Source organism: Aegilops tauschii, chromosome 4, assembly GCF_002575655.3.
Source record: "Aegilops tauschii subsp. strangulata cultivar AL8/78 chromosome 4, Aet v6.0, whole genome shotgun sequence".
Taxonomy (NCBI): domain Eukaryota; kingdom Viridiplantae; phylum Streptophyta; class Magnoliopsida; order Poales; family Poaceae; genus Aegilops; species Aegilops tauschii.
In genome coordinates, this window is record NC_053038.3 from 224,869,278 (window position 1) to 224,882,939 (window position 13,662).

A 13,662-nucleotide genomic window follows, 5' to 3' on the forward strand; every position below is an offset into this window, starting at 1 on the left:
TTGAGATCATTGTGGTAAACTTCTCCAATGCATCCCATGGTAATGTGGGCTGCCATACTCTTTCCTAGACTCCAGGTTGGTGCATCAAAGGAAAACTCTATGGGCTCAGTGACTGGCGTAAATGTCCTTCCTAGAACTTGAACTTGAATCATCGAACGCTCCTCTTCTAGTAAGGTGGCGTTGTAAGTCCCTGTGAAGCTTGGTATTCCAATGTTCAGGTATCTTGTGACTTCCTTCAGGTGACGTCCAAAAGGGGTGTCTTCATCTGGTTGCGTGAACTTGATCCTTGCATCCGCCATCCTAAAGAGTAGAAACTGGAGAGGAGTTAGAAATGAGAAGAGAGTAGTGATCTAGGGCTTTAGCTTAGTGGTCGTGTCCTACAGTCAGCGTGTGCTCTGATACCATCTTGTAGCGACCAGACCTCAAACAGTCTGATCTCTGTGCATCAGTGTCATCCCTGGATCGGTAATGATGACACGCACAGTACTTGAAGGATTTATAACAGAGTAGCAATCACACACTTATTACATGGAATGTCTCAAAAGAGAACTTATTACAAATAATATGGCTTAAGTCCATCTAAATACGATAACAGCAGAAGGCTTCGAAGATAAAGTGAGTCCATCAACTCCAACGACATCACTGAGTGAAAGACCACGACCTAAGGCACCTTACTCGTCGTTTGAAAAGTCTGCAACATGATACGTTTCAGCTCGAAAACGGGTCAGCACATGGAATATGCTGGCAATATAACATGAAAAGAGTAATAAACATAATAAGGCTATCACCACATGCATATATGGCTGGTGGAGGCTGTAAGGTTAATATGTTTTGCGAAAAGCCAATTTTTCCCTACAACAAAGGAATAAATTTTATTTAACTATCATGGTGGTTGTTAAACATTGAGAATGGTAAACCCCATCTCAATCCCAATTAAATGTAATTAATAACCCAATCAAATTTTATAATTAAGAGTGATGAGATCCACATGATAATCCAAGTACCAGATACTCAAGACGTCCATAACCGGGGACACGGCTAACCACGATTAGTTTGTACACTCTGTAGAGGTTTGCGCACTTTTCCCCACAAGACTCGATCTCCTCCGTTGGATTTCTCGCACTACAGGTGTTTGAGAAACAGATGACCGAGACACAGTCTTTCAGAAGCGTTAACTCTTTACTCTGGGTAGACAGTACCACCTACATCCCCTACATCTGCTAGCCTACCACTGAAAGAGGTCACACAACATACTCAACTATGCCAGAGCCCATAATGGCTTGTGGCTGCACACGGAAGTTTCTAGCATGAATAATCTCATGATCCCTTTGAGCCTGGGTGGCAGTCCATAGGAGAATCACACGGTACCCCGAGATTTCCAAAAGTACAGGCAATCACTGGGTTCCCCAGGTGCCTCAATCCACCCAGATGTGTATTAAAGTTGCCACCTTAAGTTAAACCATAATTAACAATACTCACATCTATCATGAATACTCTCCAACCCAAACCATGTCTACGAGCATAGCATAGCAATATAAGCAACGTAGAAGTAACTCCCATAGGTTTGATAATAAATAGGTGAATAGGTACTACCTCATCTACTTCCCAAACCCACAATTTAAATTAGATCCTAACCATGCAATTGTTTGTGTATTGATCTAATCTAATAAAACTGGGTAGTAAAGAGCTGTGATCAAAGTGTTACTTGCCTTGCTGATAATCCGTGAAACCTAGAGACTCGTAGTAGCACGCTTCGCACTCCGGGTACTCTATCGCAAACAAACAAGCATACAACAAGCAATCAAGCAACAACGCACGGGTAAAACTCAAATAAAAGATCTAACCAGAAAGTTCAACTTAAGAACTCTAGTTTGCAAAAAGAATCAAATCAAACGAAGCAACGAAACTCAAACTGCAAAAGAAACAAGCTTCGTTTACTAATCTGTACTAAAGTCAATTTTTACAATAGCAAAAACTTGTTTAAGTTGGTTAAACGGAAAGAGAGTTTCAAGACGAAACTCCAGGCGCTTGAATCGCCCGATTCCTATAAACGAGCGAAAAGTTAAACTAAAACGAAAATCGGATCAGAAATCACGATCGAAAATAATCGCGAAAAAATCCGAGAAAAATAAAAACTGACGAACAGACTAACGAACGAACGTTCGTTATCTGCGGCTAACGGGCGAAAACCGTCCGTTAAAACGAACGTACGGACGGACGTCTGCTAAATAACTAAACAAAAAAACGAACCGAAACAAAAAAAGGAATCTAGGGTTTTGAAAAAAAAATGATCGGTTTTCTCGCGAAAACCGAGGCGGCGGCGGCTACCTCCGGCGGGGTCGGGCGGAACGGCGGTGGTGGCGGCGTACGGCGGGGCTCGGGATGGGCGGCACGGGCAGCAGCTCGGCGGCGGCGGGGCTCGGGATGGGCGGGGCGGCGGCGTGCGGCAACGGCGTCGCGGGTGGAGGCTCCGGCGGCTCGCGGGCGGCGGCGGCGGATCGGGGCGGCCCTAGGGTTGCGGGTGGGCTGCGGCGGTGGCTGGGCCTCGTGTCTTATAAAGCCCCCCCACCCCCGGGCGGAGTCCCGGGCGGATACGGCCCAAAGTCGGTTTCCTTTTTTAAAAAATTATTTCGCGCAGAAAAACGAATAAAAGAAATACTAAACGGAATCCAAAAATCCTGTAATAAATTTTCCCCGTCCTCTAAAAATAAGCTGGACCAGGTGAACATTTATTTAGGACTCTAATGCAATTTTGAAAAACGCATATTTTCCTAATTCAAATAAAATAGCGACAAAACTCCGAACAAAAATCTTATTTGGTTTTAATATTAAACCTCTGATATTTCTTTATTTTGAGGAAGTCATTTTATCCTGTCTCTTTTATTTTTGTAAAAGAAATATTTGAAGAGAAAAATAATTAAAATCAAACGATCCTCTTTTCAAAATTTGAGAAAACTCAAATATGAAAATAACGGAATTCCCAACTCTCTCCGTGGGTCCTTGAGTTGCGTAGAATTTCTAGGATCAAACCAAAATGCAATAAAATATGATATGTAATGATGATCTAATGTATAACATTCCAAATTGAAAATTTGGGATGTTACATAGATGAAGGAGTAGCCGCGACTACCATCTCCCCCAGAAAGGAAAATGGACTCATCCCGGCAAGGTCAGACGCAGATCGGGACAAAGAGGAGCGGAGCAATGGAGACAATTCCAGGATCGCAGCAAGGAAGAAGGTGATGCAGCGGCGAGTGTACTTTGTCAGCTCCCTGTTGCAGGGGGCTAGATCGAGGTATTATGGCGTGCAAAAGTTGATCTTTGACCTCATCATGGCCTCAAGGAAACTGCATCACTACTTCCAAGCTCACGAGATCACGGTTGTCACCCGCTTCCCCTTGCAACGCATACTGAGGAACCCTGAGGCCACTGGCAGAATAGTGGAATGGGCTTTGGAGTTATCAAGCTTTGTTTTGAAGTATGAAAGCACATCAACTATTCAGAGCAGAGAACTGGCGGAGTTTATTGCGGAGAGGACGCCTACCCCTGACGAAGAAGTGCTGGAGACAGTTATCAACGGCAAGGAAGCACCCCAAGAGTGGATCATGTACTTTGATGGTGCCTTCTCCTTCCAAGGAGCGGGAGATGGCATGTTTCTTGTCGCACCCACTGGGGAGCACCTCAAGTACGTGGTTCAAATGCATTTTCCCCGGGAGAAGGCTACCAACAACACTACATAATATGAAGGACTCCTTGCCAGGCTCAGGATCGCAATAGAATTTGGAATCAAGAAGTTGATCATTCGTGTAGACTCGCAACTTGTGGTGAGGCAGGTGAATAAGGATTATCAAAGCCCATGGATGGAGGCATACGTGGAGGAAGTGAGAAAGTTGGAGGAGCGCTTTGATGGATTACAAATAGAGCACATGACGCGTGTGGCAAACAGCATTGCTAATCATCCGTCAAAGTGCGTTGCGCAAAAATTTCCTATGGAACCAGGGCCTTTTGTTCTCCACCTGACTCAGCCCTCCGTATCCCCGGTAGCAATGGCTAGAAAGAGGAGGAAACAGGACTCCGGCAAGCCTCTCCCGGCAGAGCTTCCCAAAGCCCCCGGCAGAGAGCTTGGCGGGAGCAACTCCACTTTGCTCGGTGAGCAGCACCCTCCCGCTGAACTACCAGTCCTTGTGGTTGAGGCACGCGCTCCTGGAAATGGGGAGGTGCCGCTGGTCCTTGTTGTCAAGCCTCAGGCTCCAACTTTGGCACGACACATAGTCCATTACCCCGAAGAACTTCCCGAAGAGCCAGAAGAAGCTGAAGGAGTAGCCCGGAGGGCCAGTATGTATCAGTTTGTCGATGACACGCTATACAGAAGGAGGCCCAACGGTGTGAAATTGAAGTGCATTTGTCAGGAAGAAGGGAATGAACTATTGGCAGAGATACACAAAGGCATGTGCGGCTCCCATATTGGATCGAGGGCCCTGGTCGGAAAAGCTTTCCGACAAGGTTTTTAGTGGCCCACGACCCTCCAAGATGCAATTGACCTAGTCACTAGATGTGAAGCCTGCCCCTTCCACTCCAAGAATATCCAGCAGCCTGCTCAAGCTCTCCAAACGATCCCTTTGTCATGCCATTTTCTGTCCCGGGGATCGACATCTTGGGCCCCTTCCCCCATGCTACCAGGGGGCTCCGAATTCTTGTACGTTGCAATCGACAAGTTTACAAAGTGGCCGGAAGTGGAGCCGTGATGAAGGTGACCGCACAGTCAGCTATCAAGTTCTTGAAAGGATTGGTGTGCCATTTTGAAGTACCCGCGAGAGTCATTACTGACAATGGCACCCAATTCACAAGCCGTGCCTTCATGCAATATGTTCATGCCCTCGGAAGCAAGGTCTCGTTTGCGTCTGTTGCCCATCCAGAAGCAACGGACAACCTGAGACGGCGAACGCTGAAGTGCTACGAGGACTCAAAACAAGAACATTTGATAGGCTGCAGAAGTGTGGCAGGTGATGGACCGACGAGCTTTCGGTGGTTCTTTGGTCCCTATGTACGATACTAAATCGAGCTACTGGACAAACACCCTTCTCCCTAGTATAAGGGGCAGAAGCAGTGATCCCCACGGAACTCATATACGGGTCACCTCAAGTACTTACCTACGATGAAGTAGCGCAAGAACAGCACCGGCATGACGATGCTATGCTACTTGAGGAGAACCATCTCCGGGCTGCTACGCGTGCTGCAGGCTACTAGCAAGCCCTGCATCGCTATCACAGCCGCGCGGTTCATGCCCGGAGCCATGAGGAAGGCGACCTTGTCCTTAGGCACGTTCAGTTTGCCAAGGGTACAAACAAGTTGGCTCCGAAGTGGGAAGGCCCTTACCGGGTAGTACGAGTCACTAGACCTGTGGTAGTCCGTCTGGAGACCGGAGATGGCATTCAGTTGCAAAACTCATGGAACATTGAGCATCTCCGTAAGTTCTACCCATAAGGCGCGGCTGTCGGGCCCTGCCTGACAGTCACCCTTTTGTACAAGCCTTGGCCGATGTTGCATGTAACCCTTTGTACAAAGCCAGGCGCAGACCCTGAGCAACAGATAAATAAACGAAGCGCTGGGGGCCCCAAGAACGTGCATGCATGCATAAGCATGACATGAGCATAGCATGATCATTTAGATAAGATCATATGTAGCTTTCTTTTCATCTACACTAAGCTGTAGGGTTCTTGTCGCGGACTCGGTCCCGAAGAGAAGAAATGGAGACAAGCCTACATATCGGTCCCCGACAAGCCAAACAGATAAGTTCCTTCTTATCCATACATGTTCTGTCAAGTGAAAACTTGTGCGTATGAAAACCTCTCCACCTTCAAAGCATATGTGCACACATCCTATGTCCCGAATGTTGCTTCGGCCAAGGTGGTTGTAGTGGCCTTTCATGGAGGAGGTTCGACGAGGAGCTGGTTCTTGATAACCCACAGGTATAGGGCATCGCAACAATTTTCGAGGGTAGAGTATTCAACCCAAATTTATTGATTCGACACAAGGGGAGCCAAAGAATATTCTCAAGTATTAGCAGCTGAGTTGTCAATTCAACCACACCTGAAAGACTTAATATCAGCAGCAAAATATTTAGTAGCAAAGTAGTATGGAAATAGCGGTAACGGTGGCAAAACTAACAGTAGTAGTTTTGTGGCAATAGTAAATGTGGCAACGGAAAAGTAATGGAGCCATGATCAATATGAAACGAGCTCGTAGGCAATGGATCAATGATGAATAATTATGTCGGATGGCATTCATCATGCAACAGTTATAACAAAGGGTGACACAGAACTAGCTCCAATTCATCAATTTAATGTAGGCATGTATTCCGAATATAGTCATACGTGCTTATAGAGAAGAACTCGCATGACATCTTTTGTCCTACCCTCCCATGGCAGCGGGGTCCTATTGGAAACTAAGGCATATTAAGGCCTCTATTTAATAGAGTACCGGGCCAAAGCATTAGCACTCAGTGAATACATGAGCTCCTCAAACTACGGTCATCACCGGGAAGTGTCCCGACTATTGTCACTCCGGGGTTGCCGGATCATTATACATAGTAGGTGACTATTGACTTGCAAGATAGGATCAAGAACACAAATATATTCATGAAAACATAATAGGTTTCGATCTGAAATCATGGCACTCGGGCCCTAGTGACAATAATTAAGCATAGCAAAGTCACAGCAACATCAATCTTAGAACATAGTGGATACTAGGGATCAAACCCTAGCAAAACAAACTCGATTACATGGTAAATCTCATCCAACCCATCACCGTCCAGCAAGCCTACGATGACATTACTCAGGTACGGCAGTGAGCATCATGAAATTGGTGATGGAGGATGATTGATGATGACGATGGCGAAGGATTCCCCTCTCCGGAGCCCCGAATGGACTCCCGATGCCCTCCCAAGGAAGAACAGGGCTTGGCGGCGGCTCCGTATCGTAAAACGAGATGAATCCTTCTCTCTGATTTTTTTTTCTGCCCGAACGTGAATATATGGAGTTGGAAATGAGGTCCGTGGAGGTCCAAGGGGCCCACAAGGACATAGGGCGCGCCCTAGGGGGTGGGCGCGTCCCCCACCCTTGTGGCCAGGGTGTGGGCCCCCTTCACTTCATTCTTTCGCCAATATTTTTTATATTTTCCAGAAATATTCTACGTGGATTTTCAGGTCATTCCGTGAACTTCTATTTCTACACGAAAATAACACCATGGCAATTCCGCTGAAAACAACGTCAGTCCAGGTTAGTTCCATTCAAATCATGCAAGTTAGAGTCCAAAACAAGGGCAAAAGAGTTTGGAAAAGTAGATATGATGGAGACGTATCAACTCCCCCAAGCTTAACCCATTGCTTGTCCTCAAGCAATTCAGTTGACAGAAAGAAAGTGATAAAGAAAAACTTTTACAATCTCTGTTTGATCTTGTTGTTGCAAATATGTAAAGCCAACATTCAGGTTTTCAGCAAAGATTAAGAAATAGCCATATTCACAATAACATTTAGGTCTCACATTTACTCACATCAATGGCATAATCAACTAGCGAGTAATAATAATAAATCTCGGATGACAACACTTTCTCAAAACAGTTATGATATGATATAACAACATGGTATCTCGCTAGCCCTTCTGAGACCGCAAAACACAAATGCAGAGCACCCCTGCAGATCAAGGATTGACTAGACATTTTAATTCATGGTAAAAGAGATCCAGTCATACTCAATATAAATTAATAACAATGCATACAAATGATAGTGGTGCTCTCTAACTAGTGCTTTTTATAAGAGAATGATGACTCAGCAATAAAAGTAAATATATAGGCCCTTCGTAGAGGGAAGCAGGGATTTGCAAAGGTGCCAGAGCTCGAGTTTTGAAATAGAGATAAATAATATTTTGAGTGGTATGCTTTCATTGTCAATGTAACAACCAATAGATCTCGGTATCTTCCATGCTACATACATTATAGGCGGTTCCCAAACAGAATGGTAAAGTTTATACTCCCCCACCACCTACAAGCACACTCCACGGCTAGTCGGAAACAACGGGTACAGTCCAACTAACAACAGTCCTGGGGGAGTTTTGTTTACAATTATTTTGATTTGGTTTGAGCAAGGGACTGGGCATTCCCCTTACCGACCATTTTCTCATGAATGATGAGCGGAGTCCACTCATCATGAGAATAACCCACCTAGCATGGAAGATATTGACAGCCCTAGTTGGTACATGAGTGATTTGAGCATACAAAACAAATCATCATTTGAAGGTTTAGAGTTTGGCACTTGCAAATTTACTTGGAACGACAGGTAAATACTGCATATAGGAAGGTATGGTGGACTCATATGCAACAACTTTGGGTTTATTGAAGTGGATGCACAAGTAGTATTCCCACTTAGTACAAGTGAAGGCTAGAAAAATACTGGGGAGTTACCAACTAGAGAGCGACAACAGTCATAAACATGCATCGAAAGTAACCAACATTGAGTGCAAGCATGAGTAGGATATAAATCACCATGAACATAAATATCGTGGAGGCTTTGTTGATTTTGTTTCAACTACATGCGTGAACATGTGCCAAGTCAACACACTCGAATCATTCAAAGGAGGATGCCATCCTATCATACTACATCACAACCATTTTAATTTCCATGTTGGCACGCAAGGTAAGCCATTATAAACTCCTAGTTAATTAAGCATGACATAAATAACTATAATCTCTAATTTTCATTACAAACATATTTCATTCATAATAGGCTGAATCAGGAACGATGAACTAATCATATTTACAAAAACAAGATAGGTCGAGTTCATACCAGCTTTTCCTCATCTCAATCATTTCATCATATATCGTCATTATTGCCTTTCACTTGCACGGCCGAACGGCGTGGATAATAATAATAGTGCACGTGCATTGGACTAAGCTGGAATCTGCAACATTTATTCAAACGAGAAGACAAGGTAATATGGGCTCTTTGTTAGATCAACAATAATGCAAATGAGAACCACTCAACATTTTCATCGTGGTCTTCTCCTCTCGATCCCCAAAGAAAAGAATTTCAAAGAAACACACTAAAATATTTTTGGAGTTTTTATTTTTCTGAAGAAGATAAAACAAGAACAAGAAAAACTAGTTACACAGAAAAGCTCCAAACAAGCAAAAGAAAAACGAGAAAACTCTTTGGGTTTTCTTTTAATACTACAACTAAGCATGCAAAGAAAGTAAACTAACTACAACTATTTTTTCGGTTTTCCTTAAGGTTTCTCAAACAAACAAGAAGAAAGCGGGAAAAAGAAATAGAACTAACATGGATAATATAATGCAAGAGTATGAACACCGACAACTGAAATGAGTGTGTGAACATGAATGTAATGTCGGTGAGAAATACGTACTCCCCCCAAGATTAGGCTTTTGGCCTAAGTTAGTCTACGCCCATGGATCAAAGTAGCCCTCTCCGGTGTACTGAGGAGGATCCTGGGGGTTCCACTGGTTAGCGAGCTCCTGTGGATCCCACTGATAAATAGACTCCTGATGTGGATCAGGTGATGGCTCTGGCTCAAGAGGTGGGGATCGTGTCCCCTCCTAGTATGCATGAATGTCCGCGGGGAAAACAAAGTACCTGCGTGAATGAATATCGAACAAAATAGGCGCAGGCAAGGTAATAATCTGAAAAGTATTCTCGCTAAATATGAACTTATAAATGAGTCTCCTTTCGTCATCATAACGAATAAACTTATGTGCTACCATGCTATCATAATCTAAGTAAACAGTGGGTAGCAGTTTCTCCTCTTTCTCATAGTGCCTAATGGGTATCGCAAAGTGTTTAGCAAGGCGGGAGGCGAAGATACCTCCGAAAAGAGGACCCTTTGTGCCGTTTATACTCAACCGTGTAGCAACCATAGCGCCTAAACTAAAAGTTCTATCACGAAGTAAAGCATGGCGCAAAATGTCAAGGTCTGGAGCACTAAGGCCTCCACTCTCCCCACGACCAATTAATCATCTCCCAGCAAATAATGAGTAGTAGCGCAAAACTGGAAAATGTTAACTAGCCACTCTCGCTTCCGACACCCTTCTCCTTTCCCCTACGGTGACTTCATGAATAAAACCTTCCACGTCACTAGGACGTTGTTCCTCGACGCTACCCTCATAAGGTAATTTACAAACCTCACGAAAGTCATAAAGCATCATTTCCTTGTACTCATCATATAGATAGAAGTTTACCATGGGTGGTGATCTCCTAGCATGAAAATGAAAATTTTGCACGAAATATTAGTGAGTAGGAGATACTGATCACACTGGTTGAGGAGGAAGTCGGTGATGTCTGCATTCTCAGCCAAATAGTAGAAATCATCATAAATTTCGGTCGCCTGTAAGAATGCATCACATGGCCATTCACACGGCTGAATCTCCGTGGCGCGAGGAAGATTATACTTGGGCTTCTCCTTCTCCTCATTTTCCTTTTTGTTTGAACCCCGGCTCGAGGAGCCTCTCAACAATCTTCTCATCATTTTCTTCCTCTAAAAATTTCTGAAATTTTTAGTGACAAAATAAAAGTGAACCAAACTCAACAAAATTGATAGCAACTACTCCCACAAGTGCCTAGAGGCTATATCATGCATCAAAACTACATTGGACCATATAAATTTGACATGCAAGCTCAAGAACAAGGTCACCACAGTAGCAAAAATTTGCAATAAATAAAGCATTAGAACAAAAACTAATTGGACCATTGGAGGAGTCACATACCGAAGAACAATCCCCCCAAAGCAATTTTGTGAATGGAGCTTTGAGAAAGGAGATCGAAAATGGCAGCAAAATGAGCAAGAACACGGGTTTGAGCTACAGGATGATTTTTCTGGAGGGAGACAAAGTGGATGGGTGCTGGAATAAGTGGAGGGGACCCACGTGGGACCCATAAGGCAGGGGGCGCCCAGGGGGTAGGGCGCGCCCTCCACCCTTGTGGCCCACTGGTGCGGCCCCCTGGTGCATGTTCAGTGATAGAAATTCTCAAATATTCTATAAAAAATCATACTAAATTTTCAGGGCATTTGGAGAACTTTTATTTTCGGGACATTTTTTTTTGCATGGATAATTCAGAAAACAGACAGAAAATACTATTTTCGCTTTATTTATTCTAAATAACAGAAAGTGAAAAGTGGGTACAGAAGGTTGTGCCTTCTAAATTCATCCATCTCATGCTCATCAAAAGGAATCCATTAACAAGGTTGGTCAAGTCTTATTAACAAACTTCTTCCAAATGACATGAAACCGAAGAGTTTTCGAATAACACTAGGTTACATCAACGGGGATATGAATGTCCCCAACAATAAGAATATCATATTTCTTTTTGATAGTAGGAAGAGGGAATTCAAAACCTCCAATAGTAATGGTTGAAATTTTTCCAATAAAATTGATACTATGAACTTGAGGTTGTTTCTTCAGAAAGTGTACCGTATGCTCATTACCATTAACATGAAAAGTGACATTGCCCTTGTTGCAATCAATAACAGCCCCTGCAGAATTCAAAAAGGGTCTACCAAGGATACTCGACATATTGTCGTCCTCGGGAATATCAAGAATAACAAAGTCCATTAAGATAGTAACATTTGCAACCACAACAGGCACATCATCACAAATACCGATGGGTATAACAGTTGATTTATCAGCCATTTGCAAAGAGATTTAAGTAGGTGTCAACTTATTCAATTCAAGTCTATGATACAAAGAGAAAGGCATAACACTAACACCGGCTCCAAGATCACATAAAGCGGATTTAACATAGTTTCTTTTAATGGAGCATGGTATAGTTGGTACCCGTGGATCTCCAAGTTTCTTTAGTATTCCACCCATAAAAGTATAATTAGCAAGCATGGTGGAAATTTCAGCTTCTGGTATCTTTCTTTTATTAGTAACAATATATTTCATATACTTAGCATAATGAGGCATTTTAAGCATACCAGTCAAACGCATACGCAAAAAGATAGGTCTAATCATTTCAGCAAAGCGTTCAAAAGCCTCATCATCCTTTTTCTTGGATGGCTTAGGAGTAAAGGGCATGGGTTTCTGAACCCATGGTTCTCTTTGTTTACCATGTTTCCTAGCAACGAAGTCTCTCTTATTATAACGTTGATTCTTTGATTGTGGGTTATCAAGATCAACATCACATTCAATCTCTACTTCATTATCATTACTAGGTTGAGCATCAACATGAACATCATTATTAACATTATCACCACGTTAATGTTCATCACCAGATTGTGCCTCAGCATCAGAAATAGAAATATCATTGGGATTCTCAGGTGTGTCTATAGCAGGTTCACTAGCATGCAAAGTCCTATCAGTTTTCTTTTTCTTTTTATCACTATAACTAGGTGCATCAGTATTCATTCTCTAAGAATCTTGCTCAACTCTCTTAGGATGGCCTTCAGGATACAAAGGTTCCTGGGTCATTTTACCACCTCTAGTCATAACCCTAACAACATTATCAGTATTCTTATTATTCAACTCATTAAGCAAACCATCATGTGCCTTAAGTACTTATTCTAGTTGAGTTGTAACCATGGAAGCATGTTTACTAATAAGCTTAAGATCATTAACAGTTCTACTCATATAGTCACCCAAGTGGTCAAGCATGTAAGCATTACGTTTCAATTGTCTACTAACATAAGCATTGAAATTTTCTTGTTTAACAATTAAATTATCAATCTCATCCAAGAATTGACTAGCAGACGTATTATGAGGAATATCACCTTCATCAAATATATGGAGAGAGTTTACCTCGACTACCTATGTCAGGATATCAAGACCATGTATTTCTTCAATAGGCGGTAAGTTCTTAACATCTTCAGCTTTAATACCTTTTTCTTTCATAGATTTCTTTGCCTCTTGTATATCTTCAGGACTGAGAAATAGAATACCCCTTTTCTTCGGAGTTGGCTTAGGAGTTGGTTCAGGAAGTGTCCAATCATTATCATTACTCAATATATTATTCAATAGCAATTCATCTTGCTCAACAGTTCTTTCCTGGAAAATACAACCAACACAACTATCCAGGTGGTCTCTGGAAGCATCGGTTAGTCCATTATAAAAGATATCAAGTATTTCAGTTTTCTTCAAAGGATGATCAGGCAATGCATGAAGTAATTGGAGAAGCCTCCCCCAAGATTGTGGGAGATCCACTTCTTCAATTTGCACAAAGTTATATATTTCCTTTAAAGCAGCTTGTTTCTTATGAGCAGGGAAATATTTTTGAGAGAAGTAATATATCATATCCTGGGGACTACGCACACAACCAGGAGCAAGAGAATTAAACCATAACTTAGCATCACCCTTTAACGAGAAAGAAACAACTTAAGAATATAGTAATAGCGAATTTTTTCCTCATGAGCAAATAGGGTGGCTATATCATTCAATTTTAGTAAGATGTGCCACAATAGTTCCAGATTCATAACCATATAAAGGATTAGATTCAACCAAAGTAATTAACTCAGGATCGACAGAGAATTAATAACCCTTACCAGTAACAAAGATAGGTGAAGTAGCAAAAGCGGGATCATATTTCATTCTAGCATTCAAGGATTTTTCTTTCAACTTAGCTAACAGTTTCTTAAGATCCTCCCTATCATTACAAGCAAAGAA